A 24,480-nucleotide genomic window follows, 5' to 3' on the forward strand; every position below is an offset into this window, starting at 1 on the left:
GAGAGTACTGAGCTTAAATAGACGGAAACCCAATCTGTCAATGATCCACAGCTGGCGCCACGCGGGCGAGGCCAATTGGGCGCCATGGCAACCGTGACAAACGTAGGAAGTAGTAAACACGACAAGGTGCTCAAAAATAGTAGTTAATAACAAAATCATCAATAAACAAACAAATGGTGAATTCATACACAATCCAAAAGCAGTAAACAAAAAAAAAAACAACCTCAGAAATATACCTCTGGAAAAATTGTGGAAAATGCCTTCAGCACTCGACACTGGGTGCTGAAGGATTAGGATAATTTGTGGCAGGTGTGGTGTGATCAGACACACCTGTCCCAATTACAAACCGATTGGGCGCTCCATGGTGGACTGAGACGCGGCAGGCATTATCATTAAAACTTTAATAAACACTCAAAATAGTGAAAAAAGACATACGTGGAGGAAAGTGAGAAAATCCTCAGGTAAGAAAGCTGACCCTTTTTAAAGGCCCTCCTTGGAGCCCTCTTTTTTCATTACATATCTTAGGTCACAAAAGCAGATCCCCAGAGGCTGTGGATTATGGCTTACAGTACGAATTAATTTAATAAGCAGAAATACAACGTTTTTTTTTAAATGCCTTGCAAAGCCCCCAAATAGCAATATACTGTTTATAAAATCGTATTGTATGCATGTCACCATTGTCATTGTCGTCATGGACATTCAATGTTGTGCTACAAGTCATTAAATTCTGATCTGACTAGTGGAAATGGAAAGAGAAGTGTTGCCACACATTGAAAATCACATTTCCGAATGTATAATGAGACTTTTTGTCATGATTACTGAACCGCCAGTTCTGATTGGCTCCCGGTCAGTATTTGAACCCAGTCCTGTCTGTCCCCTTTTGTCAGTCCGTCTGTGAACCTCAGTGAACACTGGGCAGGCCTTTTTTCGACCCTGACTCGCACCTGCCCGTTTTTGCTCCCGTCTGTCCCCGGCCGGCTTTGACCTGTTTTTTGATCCTGACCACGTCTGCTCTCCCGTCTCGGCTTTCGACCTCTTTTTATCGCCGACTACGTCTTCTCTCCTATTCTGGCTTACGACTCGCTTCCGACCCCGACCACGCCTTGCTCTCCCTGTCCAGGCTACCGACCCGTTTTTAATCCGTCCCCGACACGCCATTGCACGCTACGGAAGTTCCACTTCTGCGTTCGGAGCACCATCCGAGTACAAGATCGACTTGCTTCCCGCGTCCAGCGAACACCGGATCGTGGGCGCAGCCCTTTCTCTTTCGTCTAATAAAGCTTCTGAGAAACGTAACACAATTGGGTCCTGTTTCCGTGCTGGTCCTGACAAAATCATATTTCAGAATGTATAGAGACTTTTCAGATTTGGAAATGTTTTTCCTAGTAGCATTTAAGATTAACATTCTAAGCTTGAAAATTGTTTTTACACAAATTAATTGCTCATGATGTAAATCTCAAATCGACTGTAACCGAAAGCTGGTCAAATTGTTTATAATTAGCATCATTCTAAATAGGCCAATGTGTTTATCCTTCTTTAGCATAGATTTCATCTCATCTCATCTCATTAGCCGTACCGCTTATCCTCATTAGGGTCGCGGGGGGGGCTGGAGCCCATCCCAGCCATCTCCGGGCAGTGGGCAGGGGACACCCTGAACTGGTTGCCAGCCAGTCGCAGGGCACACAGGGACAGACAGCTCATTCGCTCATTCACACCTAGGGACAATTTGGACCGGCCAATTCACCTGAAATGCATGTTTTTTGGAATGTGGGAGGAAACCGGAGTGCCCGGAGGAAACCCACGCAAGCACGGGGAGAACATACAAACTCCGCACAGGAAGTCTGGAGCTGGATTTGAACCCACGACAGGTTCCCGAGACATTTAACTGTGCCGCACAAGCGCTAACCACTGCGCCGCCGTGCTGCCCCTAGCATAGATTTGAGTTGGTTTTTTTTTTTTTTTTTTTGCTATAGTAGCACTAGCTAACTTATTGGTAGCTACATTGAGTGTCTTTGATGTTTCCTATACCTCCTTTGTCATGATGACTGATTGGGATAACCTCTGCCCTCTCGTTTGGCGCCAGCCGCTGCGGGATACCTGATTGGTTCCCTGTCCTTTTTAAGCCCAGTCCATTCACTCACCTGTTGTCAGTCCGTCATCGAACCTCTGTTTCTACAAGGCAAGCACTTTGACACTGACCACCGTCGGTCCCGCTTTTTGCACCCGTTTTCTCCACCCGTCCGTTTCTGATCTCCCCGTTAGTCTCCGGCTTACGACCCGTTTCTGACACGACCACGTTTGCTCTCCCGTCCCGGCTTACGACCCATTTTTGATCCCAACCACATTTTTGCTCTCCTGTCTTGGCTATCGACCTGTTTTTTTCATCCTTGACACCGCTATCTCCCACTCCGAAAGACTGACTTCCGTATTCGGATCACGATCCGGTTGTGTGAGCGGCTTGCTCCCCGCGTCCAGCAAGCACGGGTTGGCGGGCGCTGCCCTTCTTCTTTCTATCAATAAACTTGTGGTTAACGCTACGCATTTGGGTCCTGATTCTGTTCTAGTCGTGACATACTGAATGTAAAAATACATAAAACATACCTTGTAAAAATACTCGCTGCAAATCCTGGAGTATTTTGAGAGCTGCCAGTTTTTCTGATTGATAAACATCGCCGTCTCCTGTCCTTATCAAAATTAATATGATAAAATGCCAAATTGGGCCTTAGAACCTTGCTTGTTCGCACAGCCCACCGCACAGCAAGACATCGTAAAAAGTCGTGGATATTCTTCTGTTTTGGTTATTGATACTCGTTTCAACTCTATTGCCTCAACGTCTATATTCAACTGCTGTTTTTTTTTTCTTTTATGAAGACCCACTAACGTAAAAAATGACGACCCACAATATAGTCTTGATAACCTCGCTGCAGCCAGGCAATGACAGCGGCTGTAAAGCACCGTAGCCTCCGCTCTCGAGCCCGTTTCGAAACGGGGCAATAAAGCCGTGACACTTTTACGAGAGCATAATTAACAGTGCACCCACACAAAATTAAATCAATATGCCCATCTAATATCATTTTCCTCTACTTATGCAAGTCAAACACTCAAAGCCTCGCGGAATGAAACCATGTGAATCGCTTCACATATTATCGTATCATCACTTCTTGCCTTAGATGACACGGATGATGAGGATTTGTGCATGTGTGTGTGGTGTGTGCCTAGTGATTAGCAACTACATGGATGATAACAGCTTGAAATTAAAACGTTTTTTTTTAAGATCAAACAGAATCCCAACGACCGATATTATTGGCTAAAAAGCCTCCAAATGCCTCCAAGTAGGGGTCCTCAAGAATGAAAAAAACTGAGCAAAAAAAGCCCATACACTACTATCACACAAGTCTGCCGATTTGGTCGGGAGACTACCGCTTTGGCTACGATTCTCCCGCCTACCGATCTGAGAGCAACATCTACTGATTTCTAAAAATGTCTTGTTTTTTTTGTTTTTTTGTTCGCCGAAATTTTTATGTGAACAAAGTTTTGCCGATTAAAATGTAGCCAAATTATCCATAGTCTTTATCATCGTCTTTTTCGCCGTTCTGCACCGGAAAAAGCTTTGATCGAGACTCGGCAATCATAATCTCAAACTCCACGTGATCTAATTCCTTCGAAAGCAGCAGACGAATAAGAGTGCTACATATGACTTTGTTAAAGAACACCAGAAAATTTGGAATAATTAAACATCGTAATAATCACATGCAAACATAAAATAACAATAAAGTAGATTGAAAAACGAAATGTATTGTCTTTTCAAATAATAATAATAATAATCGCGTCGAAAAAAAGAAATCTCCCGATTTCCCATTTCTGAAACTTAACATGTCTGTACTATTCAAATGTTTAAAGTCGTTCAGAAATATTCTTATTTTAGAAAGAAGCACTGTTTTTTCCAATGGCGATTACATTTTACACCCGAACATTATTAACATGGTAGAAAACTATTTTGGCTAGGGATGTCTGTTTTTAATGCAATATCTACATAGCAACCAGCACTCCAGTGTTCTAATACTACATTGTGTTTGCTACATGCATTAGAGAAGCTATAAGACAAAACTTCCCTTGAGCCAGTCCGGAGCATATGTCATGATTACTGGTGTGAATCAGCTGTGCTCGCTGTTTTGGCGCCAACTGCCTCGGACTCTGATTGTCTCCCTGTCCCTATTTAAACCCATTCCCCTCTGTCCCCTTTTGTCAGTCTTTCTGCGAACCTCGGTTTACACTAGGCAAGCCTTTTTTTGGACCCTGACTCCAACCTGTTTTTTGCTCCTGTCTCTCCCCTGGGTTCGACCCGTTTTTGATCCTGATCACGTCTACTCTCCTTTCCTGGCTTATGACTCGCTTACGACCCTGACCACGTTTTTGCTCTCCTGTGCCGGCTACTGACCTGTTTTTCCATTCCCGACACCGCTATCGCTCGCCACGGAAGTGCCACTTCCGCGTTCTGAGTGTCCTGCTTCCCGCGCCTAGCGAACTCCGGATCGTGGGCCCAGCCCTTGCTCTGTCCTTTAATAAAACTTGTGAGAAATGTAACGCAAGTGGGTCCTGTCTCCGTTCTGGTCCTGACAGCATCAAATTTGTAATTCATCTTTCAGAATTGTCTGAAAAAGATAATTTTCATGTGAAACTTTATAGTCTACTCTAATCACTCTATTTCACTGAAAGGAGAAGCGCTCCAATTTAGTTGTACTTTCATATTGTGAAAATAAAGATTGTTCACTCAACTGCCACGGTTGCCATGGCGCCCAATTGGCCCAGCCCGTGTGACGCCAGCTGCGGCCCATTGACGGATTGGCTTTCTGTCAGATTAAGCTCAGTGCTCTCACTCTTTCTTCTTCAGTCAGTCAACGAACCTCTGGGTTTTGACTTGGTCCTGTTTCCTGTTGGTATTTCCTGTTCAGTATTGTTCCCGTTTATTTTGTCCTCTTTAATATCGGTTTCCAGTTTCATTTCTGTCTTGTTTGTCCTGTTTAATTTCAATATCCTGTTTTGATATCATCCTGTCCGGTATCGACCCCATCAGTCCGATATCTGCTCGGGCAAATGGTATTGATCTCGTCCGACTCTGGCTTCCTATCATTCCACGCCAGACTGCTGCCTAACGTGCATGACTTCCTATTTCCGGTAAAATAAAAGACTGGTGTGAGAAACGTCACGCATTTGGGTCCTGATCCTAATCCGCTTGATGACATCAACTGCAATTCTGTGTTATGCGTTTTTATTTGTAGATCTATTGTTGTTATACTTTCAGTCTGCAATGGTCTCATCTCAAGGTAAATTAAACCTTTGGGGGCTTTTATGAATTTACCGTTTTTCACTTTTTGCGGGGGGTTCTGGTCCCCATTTACCGCAATAACTGAGGAATTCATGTATTTATTTAAGACATGAAGCCCGCTTGTATCCCAGCAAGAAGCAGGTGCAAGTTTGCGCTTTATGGATATGAGACAAAGGGAGTGCAAGGCGAGAGTGCAGCCTAATGGCGCTGATTAATGACAACGGGCCAGAGGAGAGTCGGGACACGGGCACAACATATATCATCCGCGCTCATCAGTCTCTACACCTTTGTGGCCTCCTCTCCACCAACTATCTCTAAGGAGGGGGGGAAATTGGATAAAACGCTTCCGATGTGACTCTTGATGGAGATGACAGCTGAGCAGGCACATGACATGTAGAATAAGAGATAATGAGCAAAAGCGGTGGTGGCATCACTCATGCTACACCCCTCACAGTCGAGTATTTAAGTCACATTCCCAAGGTCTAATCTTCTCGTATGACTTATCGGCTATTTATGAATAGAAGGTGATAATGAATGGCTTTGCATTTATCTGCATAAGTAACTCTGAGTGCTGGCACCAAGCCTAGGATATACAAAAATCCCTCGCTGTATCGTGGTTTTATTTACTCTGCTTCGCTAATTTGCAGATTTTTGTAACGCATTGTGTTCTGCATTCTTATTGGCTAAATAGTCGCCCCGCCTAGATTTCCTTGTGTCCGCTGTGCATCCATAACCTCGCAGTCTAAAGTTTTTACATACATAAAAGAGCCTGGCGAAGGCAATTTTGAAGATGATTTGGAATGTTAAGTCATGTTTATTTGTGTAGCCCTTAATCACAAAAAGTCTCAAAGGGCTGCACAGACCACAGATTATCCCAGAGTGACTCAGTCAAAAATTTAGGTGTCATATTTGATCCCGATCCGTCCTTTCAAACACACTTTAAGAATATTACTAGAACAGCTTTTTTCCATCTTCGCAACATTGCTAAAATTCGCCCTATGCTGTTTCAGTCGGATGCGGAGATTATAATTTCTGCGTTTGTTACCTCCCGTCTCGATGACTGTAATCCACTTCTCTCCGGTCTCCCGAAGTCCAAAGTCAAGAGCCTTCAGGTGGTACAGAATGCTGCAGCGAGGCTTTTAACTAAGACAGGAAAGTTTGATCACATTACCCCCATTTTAGCCAACCTGCATTGGCTCCCTGATAGCTTAAAATGTGATTTTAAGGTTTTGTTGGTAGAATACAAAATCATTCATGAACTTGCTCCCTCATATCTTTCAGATTTAATTTCCCCCTATTTTCCGGTCTGGAGCCTTCGCATTGAAAACGCCGGTCTATTAGTGATCCCAAGAGCCAAGAAGAAATCCGCAGGGTCAATAGCGTTCTCCATTCGGGCCCCGGTGCTGTGGTATGCTCTGTCCCCTGAGATTCGATCTCCAACCTCAGTGGAAATGTTTCAATCTAAGCTTAAAGCACACTTCCATTCTATAGCATATGAAAAACCTATATTTTCTGTTGACAATATCTGTGTATTACTTGCTAGATCAGGTGATGGTGTCATAATACTCTGTGGTTTGCAATAATGCTATAAATTTTACCCCGCATTTGTGTTACTCTACAACATCCGCAAATGTTATCTGACGTAAGAAAAAGTTGTTATCATGAAATAGCTTCCATACCTTTTCACAATTTCTACTTTGTAGATTTTGACTATTGCGAGTCCTTCTCGGAATGCAGCCACTGCGAAAAAGAAGGGATTACACACAGCATATACACTACCATCATCAGTTGCCACTTCGCGCAAGTGGAAGCTGGAATCCGGCTGGAAGCCTTAAGTGATGTACATCCTCGGGGGCATTTGCACTTTTAATTAACAGGAACCTTCTTGGATCCTCTTTCAGGCTGCTGCCTTAGCGAAAACATTGAAAATAAATCCCAATTTACACTAGGGGAAGATTGAGCTCATGCTTTCTGCTTAAGTCAAGATGGTAATTCTTATTATAGAAAAATGGTGATGATTACAGTGAGGATGATGGTAACCTTGAGCACAACTTCTAAATCAAAACCAATTTTATTATTTCAATTTTGCCATTACGAGGGTTAAAATTTGAAAAATGTTCAACAATTTGTGGACTTCAGATGAGTTTTACAAGTTTCATTGAATATTATACTCCAGGCACATTTACAAAATGTGCAGTCAAAATGGTTGACAATGACTTGCATACTAGGAGGGCATGGCATTGACAGAGTAAAAACTCTAAAGGTTGTGTAAAAAATCCCTTATTCTATAGTCTGGCAAGTATTGATGAAGCTCAAGGACTTCTAACAGCAAATTAAAAACACCCTGTGTAACATTTATCCATTCATTACCTAAACTGCTTTGCCTCACAACCGCTTGCCAGCCAGTCACAGGGTACACAGACGACCATTCATATGCACACTCGTACCTAGGGACAATTTTGGAGTCACCAATTAATCTGCCATGCATGTTTTAAGAATGTGGAAGGAATTCAGAGCGCCTGGAAGAAACCCGTGCAGGTACAGGGAGAATATGCAAACCCCGCTTAGGAAGGCTGGTAGCTGGATTTGAACCCATCAGACCTCAGACTTGTGTCACATATATCCCTTAGATCCAGAGATAGATATTTAAATATAAACGCATTACCGTTCCCTTATATACTCACATCTAATTAATAAAATGTTCATAAAATACTCAAATTAGGGGGGTCATATTATATGCTCATATTTGGTTTTGTGTCCCCAAATGGCAGCACATGTGGAAGGAGGCGTGGCTTATAAAGGAACAACAAACAAAGTGAAATCAATGCGGAAAACTGAATTTACAGTAAACATATGCAGATTTTTTTTTGTATTTTTAAGATTATAATTGCAGTACACCATGCCTGGAGAAAAAGGAAAACGTCTTGGACAGTACCCAGAAATGGAGGAGGAAATCTTAACATACATTGAACCCCAAAGACAAAATGGATATCAAGTATCTTAACTGACTTTTCGTTTGCAAGCTCTAAAGACTGCAATTACAATTCAAATTTTATCCAAAACATTTTATGTTGCACACTACAGGGGCCAATTTTGATGTTTGTGTGCGTTAGTTTCTTTTTATTCTTTTACTCGTTCTCAATAGCGTTGTTTACATTCACCATTTCCATCTTTGCCGTCTCATTCAGTCCACACACACACACTCACTCTCAGGACCCTCCCTTCCTCCAGCCACAAAGCTACCCAAGGTGCCTAACTACAAAACATGACTATAAGACCGAAAACGTCGCAAAAATAACAGAAAAGTGCCATGTATTTAAAGTGCAACTAACAAAAGAAAAACAAATGTGAACAAAATAAAGAACTTAATAAGAAATTATGAATGGAATTTAATGCCCCGGAGCATGTGCCATCTTTTACAGCATCCTTTCAATCATCCATTCACTTCATGCACTCATTAACGTGTGTCTTACATTTAGATATACATAATGCACTCATTGATAAATTGTGTCTATTATAATATCACGTACGGACACTAAAGAGAAAAATATAGATAACAAGAAGTCCGAGAGTGAGTTGGAAATTTAGAAATTGAAAACTGTGTGTTTATAACAATTTTGGGTTCTCGATGTACTCTTAATGTGAACTCAAAGAAAGCATATCCTTTCTGCCATGCAAAGTCAAGTCACATTTATTTGTTCATCCCCTAATCACAAAATGTCTCTAAGGTCTTCTCCTCAAGACTACGTGAGCAGCCATGTAGCACGCCCTTTGAAGAAGGGTGGCGGTGACGCGCTAATTTCTGAAAAAACGCTCAAATTTACACCTCGTACCTCTAATAATTACAAGGCGTTCGAGGCTCTTGTTATGCGGTCCTCTGTATTGTCAATTTATGTAGTAACTATTTATCGCGCACCAGGGCCATACACAGCTTTCTTAGACGAATTCGCTGAACTTTTGTCTGAACAAGTAACCTATGCAGACAAAATTATAATTATGGGGGACTTTAACATTCATATGAACTCCCCACTCAGTTCACTTACTGTTGCGTTTCGGTCTCTAATTGATACATTTGGTTTTAATCAACTGGTTGATTTGCCAACTCATAAAGATGGAAACACGCTAGATTTGGTCCTTTCAACCTCAAAGATGACGGTGTCACCGTGTACTACCGTTATCTCTGATCATTATTTAGTTACATTCGAGGTGCTAGCTAAATGTAGTGCTAAAAACGCTGAAGGATTTAGCGGACGCAATATAAGCACTGGCACAGTTTCTGAGCTCTCCGATCTTCTTTCAGGAGCAGTTGCGTCCTTTCCTTCATACAAAGGCTCTATCGACTCACTCATGAATAAATTTAATGCTACCCTGACTAGTGTCCTGATTCAGTAGGGCCCATACGGCTTAAATCACGACCTAAAAGACGCACGCCTTGGTTTACTGATGAAACTAGATCCCTTAAACAAGAATGCAGGAAATCTGAAAGAAAATGGCACGCTACCAAGCTTGAAGTTTTCCATCAAACCTGGTGTGACAGCTTGTTAAAGTATAAAGCGGCCATTGCCTCTGCAAAATCAGCCTACCTTTCGAAGGTGATTGCGTCAACCCCAAAATCCTTTTCGACACTGTAACATCGCTTACAAGGCAACAGATTATCCCGGATAGTTCCACCCATTCAGCCCATGACTTAATGGTCTTCTTTAATAAGAAAATTCAATGCATACCGGAAGAAATTGCTAAAGACAGTATTAATACAACACATACTAAAGGGCTGAAATCTATAGATGCACGACATTGTGGCTTTCCGCGGAGTTTGTTTCCGTTTTAATGAACTGTCACTCGATAATCTTAAACAGGTGGTGAATACGGCCAAACCAACGACTTGCCTGTTCGACCCGCTTCAAGGATCGCTTATTAAAGGTCTTTTTGGGGTACTTGGACCTTCAGTTCTAAATATTATAAACATATCACTCTCCTCAGGTGTAGTTCCAGCGGCTTTTAAGTACGCTTTTATTAAACCTACACTGAAACGACCCAACCTTGATCCAGAAAGCTTATGTAATTATAGACCTGTGTCAAACCTACCGTATCTTTCTAAAATACTTGAAAAAGTAGTGGCACAGCAGCTGAATGATTTAATATCCGAGAACAATCTTTTTGAATGAATGAAATCAGGATTCAGGGCTAAGCACTCTACTGAGACAGCTCTGATTAAGGCAACCAATGATCTCCTACTGGCAATGGACTCTGGCGCTTCATCACTTTTGCTGCTGCTGGACTTTAGTGCTGCTTTTGACACAGTGGACCATAATATCTTAGTAGAACGGTTGGAAAAATGGATTGGTCTCTCAGGAACCGTCCTCTCATGGTTCAGATCCTACCTCTAAGACAGGACGCACTGTGTTAAATATGGCGAAATGACATGTGAGCCCTGTGGTGTTCCGCAGGGTTCAGTGCTTGGCCCCCTTCTTTTCAGCATTTACATGCTTCCATTAGGTGATGTTATTCGCAAGTATAATATCAGTTTCCACTGCTACGCAGATGACACTCAACTATATCTTCCGTTGGAGGAATCTACCACACTAAATTGTGGAAATTTGGAGGCCTGCCTCACTGAGATAAAAGAGTGGATGTCACTCAATATCTTGCGTCTTCACTCTGAAAAGACCGAAATGTTAGTTATTTGTCCATCTAAATGCCGTGACTTATTCTCAAAAACTGCTGTGAACATTGACAAATGTCACATCACACAGAGTGACTCAGTTAATAATTTAGGTGCCATATTTGACCCCGATCTGTCATTTCAAACACATGTGAAGAAAATTACTAGAACCGCTTTCTTCTATCTTCGCAACATTGCTAAAATTCATCCTATGCTGTCTCAGTCGGATGCGGAGATTATAATTCACGCGTTTGTTACCTCCAGTCTCGATTACTCTAATGCACAACTCTCCGGTCTCCCGAAGTCCAGAATCAAGAGTCTTCAGCTGGTAAAAAATACCGCAGCGAGGCTATTAACTAGGACAAAAAAGTCCGGTCACATCACGCCGATTTTGGCTAACCTGCTTTGGCTCCCTGTTAGCCTTAGATGTGATTTCAAGGTTCTCTTGGTATTATACAAAATCATACGTGGACTTGCTCCCTCATATCTTTCAGATCTGATTTCCCCCTATGTTCCGGTCCGAAGCCTTCGTTCTGAGAGCGCCGGTCTTCTGGTGATCCCAAGAGCCAAAAAGTGTTCCGCTTGATCGAGAGCGTTCTCCATCCAGGCACCGGTGCTGTGGAATGCTCTTCCCCCTGAGATCCAATCTGCAACCTCAGTGGAAATGTTTAAATCTAAGCTTAAAACACACTTCTACTCTATAGCATATGAATAACCTATACTTTTCGTGGACAATATCTTTGTGTTATTTGTGATTGCAACATCCTTTGCTGTCTGGTCATCCTGAAAGGGGGATGCCACATGTGCAGTCCTTTCTCAAGGTTTCTTCATTTTCCTCATGTTGAGGTTTTTGAGTTTTTCCTTGCCCTCATGTTGGTTCCAGATCAGGGGATGGTGTAATAATAGTCTGGAAAAAATAGTTTGTGTAATAACCTATGAAGCCCTTTGAGACTCTTTGTGATTAAGGGCTAAACAAATAAAAATCACCTGACTTGACTTGACACATGCCACAATTACACCATCCCCTAATCTTAAATCAACATGTGTGTCATGATTACTGATGTGACACAGCTGTGCCCGCTCCTTTGGCGCCAACTGTCGCGGGTTCTGATTTGCTCCGATCAGTACTTGTACACAGTCCTGCCTGTCCCCTTTTGTCAGTCCGTCTGCGAACCTCAGTTAACACTAGGCAAGCCTTTTTCTACCCTGACCCCCACCTGTCCCATTTTTGGCTCCCGTCTGTACCCTGGCTTTGACAAGATTTTGATTCTGACCACGTCTACTTTCCCGTACCGGCTTTCGACCTCTTTTTGTCCCCGACCAAGTCTTCTCTCCTATTTTGGTTTACGACTCGCTTCCGACCCCGAACAGATTTTTGCTTTCCTGTCCCGGCTACTGACACATTTTTCCATCCCTGACACTGCCATCGCTCGCCACGGAAGATCCACTTCTGCGTTTGGAGCACAATCCGAGTATCAGAGCGACCTGCCTCCCGCATCCAGCAATCACCGGATCGTGGGTACAACCCTTTCTCTTTCTTCCAAGAAACGCAACGCAAGTGGGTCCTGTCTCCGTTCTGGTCCTGACAATGTGGGCAAGGATAAAGTAAAAACCTCGACATGAGGAAAACAAGAACACTTAAGAAGGGTCCTCACAAGTGGTAATTCTCCTTTCAGGCTGTAATAGATTTTGCTTTGGGTAACAATGCATAAAACAAAGTGAACAACAATTTGAAAAAAGAGGGACAAAAATATAGTAAAAACTGTCCCAAAAGTCTGACAGCAATGACGCTTAAAGCATCTAACATTGTCCATCTTAGCTGGATGGTCAATGCAGATGATGACATCCTTTAGGTCCAGGTGCCGGTCCACTGACTCCTGATTCATACTTCTCCCTCATTTAGCAACCAACCAGGCAGCCGGAAGGGATGGGAAAAGAAAAGTATGAGGTGGGCATCAATCACAAGCTATAGAATAGAAATGAGTCTTAAGTCTAGATTTAAAAGCTTCCACTAAGGTTGCAGATCTTATGTTCGGTCACTGGATGGAGAACGCTCTGGAGCCTATAGATTTGTTCTTGGTTTTTGGAGTCTCAAGTAGGTCAGCATTTTTCGAGTAAGGGCTTAGTGCAGGAACATAGGGGGAAATCAATTTAGAGAGATTAGTAAGTATGTTAGTAATAGAACATTAAAGTCACATCTTAAGCGGACCGGGAGCCAGTGCAAGTTAGCTAAACTAGGAGGGTTATGGTCAAACTTTCTTAATCGCTGTCACATTTTCAACCAGCTGCAAACCTTTGATACCGGAGGGCAATACATTACAGTAATCAAGCTGAGTGTCGGGACCAGAACGGAAACAGGACCCACTTGCGTGATGTTTACCACAAGTTTTATTGAAAGAGAGAGGAAGGGCTGTGCCCTCGATCCGGTTTTCGCTGGGTGCGGGAAGCAAGTTGCTCTCGTACTCGCATTGTGATCCGAACACGGAAGTGGATCTCCCGTAGCAAGCGATGGCGGTGTAAGGGGCGGAAAACTGGTCCGTAGCCGGGACTAGGAGAGCAAGACGTGATCGGCGACAGAAACGAACCGTAAGCCAGAACAGGAGAGTAGACGTAGTCCGGAACAAAAAGGGGTCGTAAGCCAGGACTGGAGAGCAGTCGTGACCAGCATCAAAAAGGGTTGTAGCCGGACACAAACGGGACAGGGTCGAAAAAGGCTTGCCTTGCATACATGGAGAAGACAGACTGACAACAGGGGATTGATAGGACTGAGTTCAAATAGTGACAGGGAGCCAATCACAACCCGCGGCGGGTGGCGCCAAATGAGCTGCTGAGTCACATCAGTAATCATGACACTGAGAAGTAATAAACACATGAAAATGTGAAAGAGAAGATTTTATTTTCGCTCAATACACTAAAATACATGAATAAAATGTGAGCACTTTTTTGTTGGACTACAATCAACTACATCATCTTGGATTTCTTTATTTTTCAAGGTTACATTGATAATTTATCTGAAACAAAATTTAGTAATCTTATTTATATTTAGTTTATTTTGTTTTTGATTTGGATATTTGGTATTAGAGTAATTCAAAAGTAATCAAGTTAAATTACTGCAATATTATGGTATTTGGATTTATTATTGATTGAACGGGTAATTAGTAACTGTACCGGATTACGTTTTTAAAGTCAACACCCCAACCCTGCAAACATGTGAACGTTCAGAGAGATAGTTGCACAAACAACTCTCACCCAGTTGTCACAATTGAATGGCTGACACACTAACAAAAGCACCTTGTGAGAGGAAACAAGACAATTTCTGTCTGAGTAACATGTGTTCTTTCCGCTGGCCTGTGTGTCTAATTAATATCACTGCAGTGCCGGGAGCTTGTCGTTTTTCAAATGCTTTTCCCTGCAAATGATGGAGGGCTCTTAATGGTGTTAATGCCCGGGTTGTCAGGCAGCTGAACTTTTGCAAGAATACCTGGGGCTTAGCTGCAGCTATGAAAATGTATTGAAATGCCACTCATCAAGTATCATGGTATAGTAAACAAGTTTTGTATCTTCATGTTTTAAATGAATAAAAAAAACAAATGTACTGGGAAATGTAATCTTATCTAAACATATTCATAAATTCCTATTTGCGTGCATGGGCGTATTTGACTTTTAAGCTCCGAAACAGCTGAATCCATTTTCGTGAAAATTGTCACAGTTGTAAAGCGTAGAATTTGGATGGCAGCTCAGACGCCAATTTTCAAACACTCATTGGAAATCCTTTAGTTGTTGCTTTGGACGATAATAGTAAGTACAAAACATAAGGTGATTTTCTTTTCTTTCATGATATACCGATGTGAATCACCTGTGCCCACTCATTTGGCGCCAACTGCTGCGGGTTCTGATTGGCTCCCTGTCAGTATTTGAACCCAGTCCTGTCAATCCTCGTTGTCAGTCCGTCTGCGAACCTCAGTGTACTAGGCAAGCCTTGTTCGACCCTGACTGCCACCTGTCCCGTTTTTGCTCTCGTCTGTCTCCGGCTACGACCCGTTTTGATCCTGACCACGTCTGCACCCTTCTTTGACCTGTGAGACTATGCCATCTAGTGGTAATATCCTGGTACTTCACTTACTTTTACTGCTTTACAAAACTCAATATCCTTGAAAATACTAATACACATCCCCTAACAGTCAAATACGGATTAAACAACATTAAATATAACATTTTAACTTGTCAGCAACCCTTGTTGCGCCACACTGCTACGCTTAAGTGTTCAAACAGCCAACACTACTTGTTAGAAAGATTCAGTGAATTCTTATAGCATTTTTGGCACACTCGTGCACATGTGTTACTGCCAATTCAATAATGACTGCTGCACTAGCTGATTGAGATTGTGGACACAGTCCACAAAGGGGCGTCTTAATCGCGGCATAATGTGTACCATTTCTTAAACATTTCCCTGCTGATTCTGCCAAGACAGCAATATTACTTCATAGGTCCAGTGGGAATCCCATTCATCCATTCCTGCATGCCATGAATTCGATGACGAGACATTTGGCTACCGACAGGAGTCCTAATTACTTGCGCAGTTTACTTTACTTCAATGATTTTCTTTACTTTGACATTCAGATATCTTGGCAGAAATTGCAACGTCTGTGTTAATAGAGCACTCATTTTGGGACCAAGGGCCGAAGGTTCGATTCCCGTCTCTTCTGTATCGAAGTGTCCTTGGGCAAGACACTGAACCTCTAAGGCCCCCGATAAGCAGGTAGGCGCCTCTCACAGCTTACACCGATATCTGTGTGTGTGAGTATGTGTGTGCATAGGTAAGCCTGAATCACACTGTAAAACACTTTGGGAGGTCTTCAGTGACTTGAAAAGCTCTATAAATAAATGCAGACAATTTACCATTTAATTAAAAAGTCTGATTCCTTTGGTCCGCACCTGTCAGGATCAGACAGAGACAGGACCCACTTGCCTACATTTCTCTCAGTTTTCTTGGGAATAAGGGAAAGGATTGCACACAGTGATCACTGGTCGCTGGGAGCAGGTCGCTCTGAGCGCGGATGTGGCACTTCCGTGGTGAGCGATGGCGGTGTCAGGAGCGGAAAAAACAGGTCAGTAGCCGGGACAGGAGAGCAAAAACGTGGTCGAAGCCGGGAAACAGACGGGAGCCAAAATAGGAGTGAGTCAGTGTTATATTTAAGCTCAGTGCTCTCACTCTTCCTTTGTCAGTCCGTCAAAGCTTGCCTGGAGTAAACTGAAGTTCGCAGACGGACTGATAACAGGTGACAGAAAGGAGTGGGTTTAAATAGGGACATGGAGCCAATCAGAGACCGAGGCAGTTAACGCCAAAGGAGCGGCCACAGGTGCATCACTTCACTAATCATGACAGCACCGGTTATAAGCCAGCTGCTTGGCTTAGGCTGAGGCAAACCAGCGGGGACGTGCTGCGACCATCAACCTCGCAAAAAAAAAAAAAAGAACAAGTTGCAGTTTATTTAGTTGTAGTCTCGAATCTACAGTAATTAATGTAATCATGTACTGCAGGTCAAAATTAAAATCTTGCAAAATCAAAACCGTTTCACTCAAAATTTGTTGGCAGCGCAGCAGGCCCGACAGCATTGTATCGTTTCGGCGGTTGTTGTTATGTCGACGCAGCGTGACGGCAGCCCTTCAACCCTCGTGTTCAGGAGCTTAAACGTGCTTGTTTGATGACGGCTTATCCTCTCAGCTGACATATTATGCTTGGACAGGCCTCTGGCTGAGCCGCAAGAACAAGTTACGGCGAGGATTAGCTCCCGCGCTCACGCTAATGCAGTCAAACTGTCAGGCAGATCAAAGCCGCTCACTTCAGATTAAGACCAATTAAACGGGGTGGCGCTGAGCAAATTAATACTTGGAGGGCGCGAAAACGGAGATCCCGCATCAGGGTGGGTAAAATAGGTGCTTACTGAGGACCCCTGAACTGACAGGGCGCCCCAAAAGATAAGGAAATAATGGCAATGCTTTATGCTAGGTGATGTCTGTTAGGAGGTAAGGGTGGGCAGATTAATACAAATATCGATATTATCGATACTGAGCAAGCACTTGGATCAGATCGATACTCATGTACTGGGATCAATACTGTCTTTCGCTTTTAATCATCTAAGCCTTGCGAATTTTGATTTGAGCACAAGCAGGAGAAAAACCTATCCCCCTTTACAAAGTAAAGCATGGGGTCTCCAGCATGTTGCCTGCGGGCACTTGTTTGCCCCCTGAGGACGGATGAGGTGCCCAAGGACCTGTTCTAAAAGTAGCTCACCAGTACTAGGTCATTGTAAATTTCTAGTAAAATGTTAGTGGTTGACTGAATCTATTTCACCCTACTTCAAAAAGATCAGTGTTAGACGTTACGTGATATAAGGGTATAAAATTACTTTTCTTTGTAACGTGTACTGTAACACATTATTGATAAAACTTTGTGACTCAACTGTCGTTATAACTAGTGCTTTTCTCCACCATTTTGTTATTCTGTACATTAACAAATTTTCCTTCGCTTAAGAAATACACTGAATACAACACCTACAAAGGGTGGGCCGGTTTATAGCTACCTACAAAATACAACTGAATACAGTCACTGTGGCACTGTCTCAAGCACAGAGTATGAGAATGTTTAATGTATCCCTTCTGATGATCTAATATTCTTCCTACCGTATATACTCACATCGGAGCTATTATTCTCACTATAGAATACTGAAATCGGGTGGTCAGTTTATACGCGCATATTTGGTTGTGTGCCACCAGTTGCGAATAATAGGCAGCGCATGGGAGGAAAGCATGGCTTATACAGAAACAATGGGGCAAATTTGAGCTAAAATTTTTTTAAATTTTGGCCTTTTAATTTGTAAATTTTCGCAGTACAGATGCCCCCTACCTACGAACATTCGAGTTACAAACAGTGATACATACGGTAATTTTTTTCGGGATGTTAAAAACATTGCTGTAAGTTAGATTTTGCATTGTGCACCTTTTTCCAAGTACAGGACAGTACTGTAGTGCTTCTTTCCGCCGCTTCCGGCGTGCGGCGCTGTGAGAGCTCACCTAGCATCCACCGGCTTTCTCTTCCTGTCACAGTCCCAGCTCGTGTGTAAACATACTGTACTTTATCTCCAGCGCGCTAAGAACTTTGACATTTTTATTGTTTAATATCTCGTAATTCCATTCAATATGGTTGGTATAAAGTGTAAAGAATAAGCGGGCCGTATCATTTAAAATTAAAGTGGAATAAAGAAGCTTGATGCGGTTGAGAATATGGTTGGATACATTTTTTCGGCCACTTTCTACCACGGAGGAAGAAGTAGCCTATTTTTTGAAGCCCATCTTCCAAAAGTAAATTAAACTACACTTTATTTATCTTTTATCGAGCAAAAAACAGTGCAGGTAACTTATACAAGCCTTAAACATACTTATATAAACCTACATACATTCTGTCAAGACCAGAACGAAGACAGGACCCACTTGGGTTGCCTTTATCTCGGTTTTTTGGGAGAAAGGGAAAGGGTTGCACCCACGATCTGGTGATCGCTGGGCGCGGGAAGCAGGTCGCTCTGAACGCGGAAGTGGGACTTCTGTGGCGAGCGATGGCGGTGTCGGGTACAGAAAACGGGTCAGTAGCCGGGACGGGAGAGCAAAAACGTTGTCAGGGTTGGAAACGAGTCGTAAGCCTGAAGAGGAAAGTACAGGTGGTCGAGGACAAAAGAGTTCGAAAGCCGGGACGGGAGAGTAGACGTGGTCAGGATCAAAAACGGGTCGAAGCCGGGGGACACACGGGAGAAATAAACAGGTGGGAGTCAAGATTGAAAAAGGCTTGCCTAGTGTTAACTGAGGTTCGCAGACGGACAAACAAAAGGGGACAGATAGGAGTGGGTTTGAATAGGGACAGAGAGCCATTCAGAGTCCGAGGCAGTTGGCGCCAAAGTGGCGGGCACAGGTGATGCATATCGGTAATAATGACACATTCCATACGAAACATAGCACTGAAGCAACTTGTGAACATACTCAACTTACGAACGATATGCTGGAACGTCTCTCGGTCGTAAGTAGGGGAGCGCCTGTACACCATGCCTGGAACAAAAAAGAAAACCTCTTGAACATTACCCAGAACTGGAAAAGGAATAATATGAGTGGGTTGAAGACAAAAGACGAAATTAATACGGAGCGTTTCAGATGTTATTTTCAAGTCAAGTCAAGTCACATTTATTGATATAGCCCTTAATCACAAAAATCTCTCAAAGGACTGCACAGGATTACAACTACACCATTACCTGATCTTAAACCAACATGCGGGCAAGGAAAAACTCAAAACCTCATCGTGAGGAAAAATGAAACCTTGAGAAAGTGCCTCACAAGTGGTTATCACCCTCCCAGGATGACCAGGGTGGAATAAATTAAGCATTGAGTTACAGTACACAAACAATAGTAAACATCAATAACAAAGAACACTAAGTAACATGTTGAAAATTGATCCAGAAAGTGCAGGACAGCAATGACGCCCCCAGCCTGTCAACTAGTCCAGAAAGTCCATGACGGCAATAACGCAACTTCCCATCTCTGCCAGATGGTCAATGCAAGCGTTGCATGCTTCAGGTCAGACGCTGGTCCGCTGACTCATCTCAAATCGTCCTTCTTCTTCTGCCTGGTGTAAGACAGGACAATACAAACCATGAGGTGGGCATCAATCATACGGTTTTGAATAGAAGTGTGTCTTTAGTCTAGATTTAAAAACTTCCATTGAGGTTGCAGATCTTATCTCCGGAGGCAGAGCATTCCACAGCATTAAGGCCCGGATGGAGAACGTTCTCGAGCCTGCAGACTTCTTGGATCTCGGAGTCACAAGTAGACCGGCATTTTCCGAGTGGAGGTTCCATGCAATCAAATCCGAGAGATAAGAGGGTGCAACTCCATGCAAACATTTGTATGATAATAAGACAACCTTATAGTCGCATCTTAAGTGGACTGGGAACCAGTGCAAGTTGGCCAATACAGGAGTAATATGCACAAACTTTTTTGTCTTAGTCAAGAGTCTCGCTGCCGCATTCTGAACCAGCTGCAAACTTTTTATGCTAGACATCGAGAAACCAGAAAGCAATACATTACAGTAATCAAGCCGAGAAGTAATAAACGCATGAATTAAAACCTCTGCATCTCATTGAGACAGCATCGAACGAATCTTGGCAATATTACGGAGGTGGTAGAAAGCTATTCTAGCAATATTTTTCACGTGTGACTGAAACGACAGATTAGGATCAAATATAAGGGGCCGGTCACACAGACATTTGCGGCTGAATCACGGCTAAAATTTTGCGTTTTTTTTTTGCCCGTGGTTGCCCGGGATGGAAAATGCGCAAATTTGGCCAACCCGCCGTTCATCTGTGGTATGGCCGGAAAAAAGACGCCGGCGACTGTTCCGCTTCCTCATCGCGTCATTTCTGCGTCATTTTCTCGTGTGGACCACGGGTATAAAAGCTCCCGAGCCGGTGTTGTGCCCAAATCCGACACCTACGCAACACATCCACCCCCCCACCCCCTCGCGTGAACGCGCATTCTGCTGCGATCGCTTCTGTTGGAAGCGTGCATTGACGTTGGTGACTTTTTCATCCGCGTTGACAAACGCATTTTGTAGAATACGATCGCACTTTATTGTTTAAATAAACGCGTTATATAGACAAGGATCTCCCAATTGTTATAATTAGCTCGCATTATAGTTTTAATAAGCGTTTTATATAGAATGTTAAGTGTTGTTGGTCTATCTTCTTTAATCACTATCTATTATGGATCATTTCATAATACGCTACAAATCTTAGGAGCCGGGATTCTTACTCTCGGCCAAAAGGCCAAGTTAAGGTCCTGGTTTTAAAGCCTTGTTGCGACCATTGCGAATGCACCGAAAGATTTATTCGAAATGAAGAGAAACTACGCTGACGGGGATCCATGTTCACCCCCTTGACGTCACGAGCACAACTGATGCTCGGCATTCGCGCTGTTTATACGCGGAGAAAGACGTTTGACTGTCACACGCGTAACACGCTAATTTCACATAATAACACCGCGATACAGGCGCAAAACATGCTATTACCATGCTCCACCCACGATTACCCGCTGAAATTTCCCGTCCTACCCATGTGTAAGCACGCCCTGGCCAGAGCACGTCGTTTGCGCGTCATTTCCTCGTGTTGACCGCGTGTGCGGCACGCGGTTTAACACGTGCTCAAACTTTTGAGCAGCTCAAAAGTTTTGAACGCGGCCAACCACGTGAAAATTTCCGACCGCGAGTAAAGCACTGCTCTATCTCGTCTATATGGCGGTCTCTAAACGTCCAACAGCGCTCAATAGCATCTGCTTCACGGCCAGGAATTTCTGGCCGTGGTTCAGCCTCAGTACGCTCGTGAAAGGCTGTGTGCCCGCGCTCTGAAAATTTGAGCAGTGCCAAATTATTTCGCGCTGCCACCTGCGCACGAATTTTCGACTGCGTGTTAAGCACCGCTGTATCTCGTCTGAATGGCGATCTTAGTGCGTCCAATGGCGTCCGCCTCAAAGGCAGAAATTTTTGGCCGTGATTCAGCCGCAAATGTCTGTGTGACCGGCCCCTAACACCTAGATTTTGCAAGCTCTTAAGATTGCACAATGTAAGAAATATAATGGTTTCAAGTCGGTGTACACGTTTTTTTCTAATTCTTTTATTATGTAGCAGTTTTAGGGGTGTCAACTTCATTGAGAGTGTGCAATACGTTGAAACTACATCACTACTGTTAGGAGTCAGTTATCTGGGAGTTAACACTGCAATTACTTTTTAAATGAAGTAACTAGTAATTGTAACTTATTACTTTTTTCAGTAACGTGTCTAAAACTGCAATAAATAACCCAGTAATGACACAGTAAGAACATAGTTACAACATGTTATAAACTGGGTGCTCTTTCTGCTGATAAGTAAAAAAAGAAAAGTAGCTCTCAGCTTAAAAAGGTAGGAACATCTGAGGTCACCAATAGTCCAGCATGCTGGCAAAAAATCTAAATTTCAGGATGGTACGGCGCATACGTGGTGCAAACAGCTTTCTGGAGATTACTTTGGCCTACAATGCTAAAAGATGTCATGAACAAACTTCAGAAGAGCTTTTCAGGTCACAAAATAATAAATCCAGAAAAAGGCCCAAACTTCAGCATAAGACTGTTTATCTTTGTATCAGTTTGGCAGAGGCGCAATCAAATTCATGCTCTGACGAGCCACATTGAAGGCATTGTTAAACTCCTCTTGGTTTAAAGAAAATCTAGATTTTACTCTCCAAGGGTGGAATATGCATTTTTGCAAGAGTATCTGCAGAAAACTTGAGCAGTGATAGCTGAGAGAGCAAGCATTCATATACATGTATATATATATATATATATATATATATATATATATACATACATACATGTTTGCTATTCAATCTCACATCGACAGCTTAAATGGGATTTTAAGGTTCTGTTGCTGACTTACAAAAGTTTGCATGGACATGTCCATGCAATCTTTCTGATTTGATGGCGCCCTATGTTTCTGCTCGGGCAATGCTAGTCAACTAACAACAGCCAAGAAGAAATTTGGAATTTTTATCGTAGGTGCATGTCCACTGTGAGAGAGATAAACTAAAAAGGAAAATCCATAAATCACAATGTGGGATATTTTCACAATTTATTTGTGTGATACAGCTGCAAATAAGTATTTGAACACCTGTGTATAATCTAGAATTCTGACCCTGAAAGACCTGTTAGTCCAACCATTAGAAATCCACCTGTACTCCATGTATCATCCCGTATTAGATGCACCTGTTTGAGGTCGTGAGCTGCATAAAGACACCTGTCCACCCCATACAATCAGTAAGACCCTGACTTGTAACATGACGAAGACCAAAGAGCTGTCCAAAGACTCCAGAGACAAAATCGAACACCTCCACAAGGCTAGAAGGTGCTACGGAGCAATTGCCAAGCAGCTTGGGGAAAAAAAGTCCTCTGTTGGAGCAATCATTAGAAAATGGAAGAAGCTGAACATGATGATCAATCTCAATTGGAGTAGAACCCCATGCAATATATCACGTCGTGGGGTCTTAAAGATTCTAAGAAAGGTGAGGAATCAGCTAGGAACTACACGACAGGAGTTGGTCAATGACTTGAAAAGAGCTGAGACCACCGTTTCCTAGGTTACTGTAGGTAATGCACTAAGACGTCATGATTTTAAATCATACATTGCACGAAAGGTTCCCCTGCTTAAACCAGCACATATCAAGGCCCGTCTTAAGTTTGCATTTGACAATTTGGATGATACAGCGGAGTCATGGGTGGAAGTTTTGCGGTCAGATTAGACCAAAATAGAATATTTTGATCATAATTCCACTAAGCGTGTTTGGAGGAAGAAGAATGAGGAATACAATCCGAAGAACACCATCCCTACTGTGATGCATGGGGCTGCTTTTTGGGTGTTTTTCTGCACCTGCGACAGGAAGAGTGCACTGCTTTAAAGAGAGGATGACTGGGGGCCATGTATTGTGAGATTTTGGGGAACAACCTCCCTACCTCAGTCAGAGCATTAAAGATGGGTCGTGGCCGGGTCTTCCAACATGACAACTACCCGAAGCACACAGCCAGGAAAACCAAGGCGTGGCTCCGTAAGAAGCATATCAAGGTTCTAGCATTGCCCAGCCAGTCTCCAGGCCTGAACCCAATCAAAAATCTTTGGAGGGAGCTCCAACTCCGTGTTTCTCAGGACAGCCCAAAAACCTGACTGATCGGGAGAAGATCTGTGTGGAGGAATGGGCCAAGATCACTCCTATAGTGTGTGCAAACCTGGTGAAAGACTACAGGAAACATTTGACCTCTGTAATAGCAAGCAAAGGCTACTGTACCAAATATAAACATTCATTTTCTCAGGTGTTCAAATACCTATTTGCAGCTTTATCACACAAAATAATCATTAAAAAATCATGCATTGTGATTATTAGATTTTTCTTTTTAGCTTATCTCTCTCCACAGTGGACATGCACTTACGATGAAAATTTCATACCCCTCTATGATTTCTAAGTGGGAGAAATGGCTAAATAGCAGGGTGTTCAAATACCTATTTTCTTCAGTATATATGCTACAGCTTATAAGATATGTTAACTTCATACTTTTGTTTTTGTTTTTTAGGGAGAAGGACAAGCCTGGATGTTGCACGGTGAATGCATTCTGAGCCATTGTACCGGCATCTGGACCTGGTGCAGGCCATCATACACAACCTCCTGCATCGTAATTTTTTTTTAAACAGAAAGGTGTCTTTTAGTCTGTTTGCATTCTGTTATTAACTACAGTATATTTAATGTTGATGTTGCCTGTTTTTGTAGGTTGATGCCTTTACAACTTCCATTGCAGCCTCGTCATCCTGTAAGGGTTTTTTTGGGGGTTTATTAAGGGCTTTACAAATAAATATGACTTGACCTTGCTTCAAAAACAA

The 24,480-nt window shown here is 42.9% G+C and overlaps 1 long non-coding RNA gene across 2 annotated transcripts; it reads left to right on the forward strand.

Annotated features, from left to right (window-relative positions):
- Window positions 1-345: 345 nt before the first annotated feature.
- On the forward strand, window positions 346-24,480 carry LOC148346888 (uncharacterized). 2 transcript variants are annotated; one of them, XR_015848175.1, is made up of 5 exons: window positions 346-461; window positions 19,579-19,688; window positions 19,757-19,913; window positions 24,177-24,298; window positions 24,371-24,480. It is a non-coding gene; the product is annotated as an uncharacterized LOC148346888 (long non-coding RNA). The 2 variants fall into 2 exon arrangements; XR_015848174.1 differs by having other exon boundaries at window positions 19,764-19,913.

This window comes from Urocampus carinirostris, chromosome 19, assembly GCF_059441175.1.
Source record: "Urocampus carinirostris isolate Australia breed hairy pipefish chromosome 19, RoL_Ucar_1.0, whole genome shotgun sequence".
NCBI classification, from domain to species: domain Eukaryota; kingdom Metazoa; phylum Chordata; class Actinopteri; order Syngnathiformes; family Syngnathidae; genus Urocampus; species Urocampus carinirostris.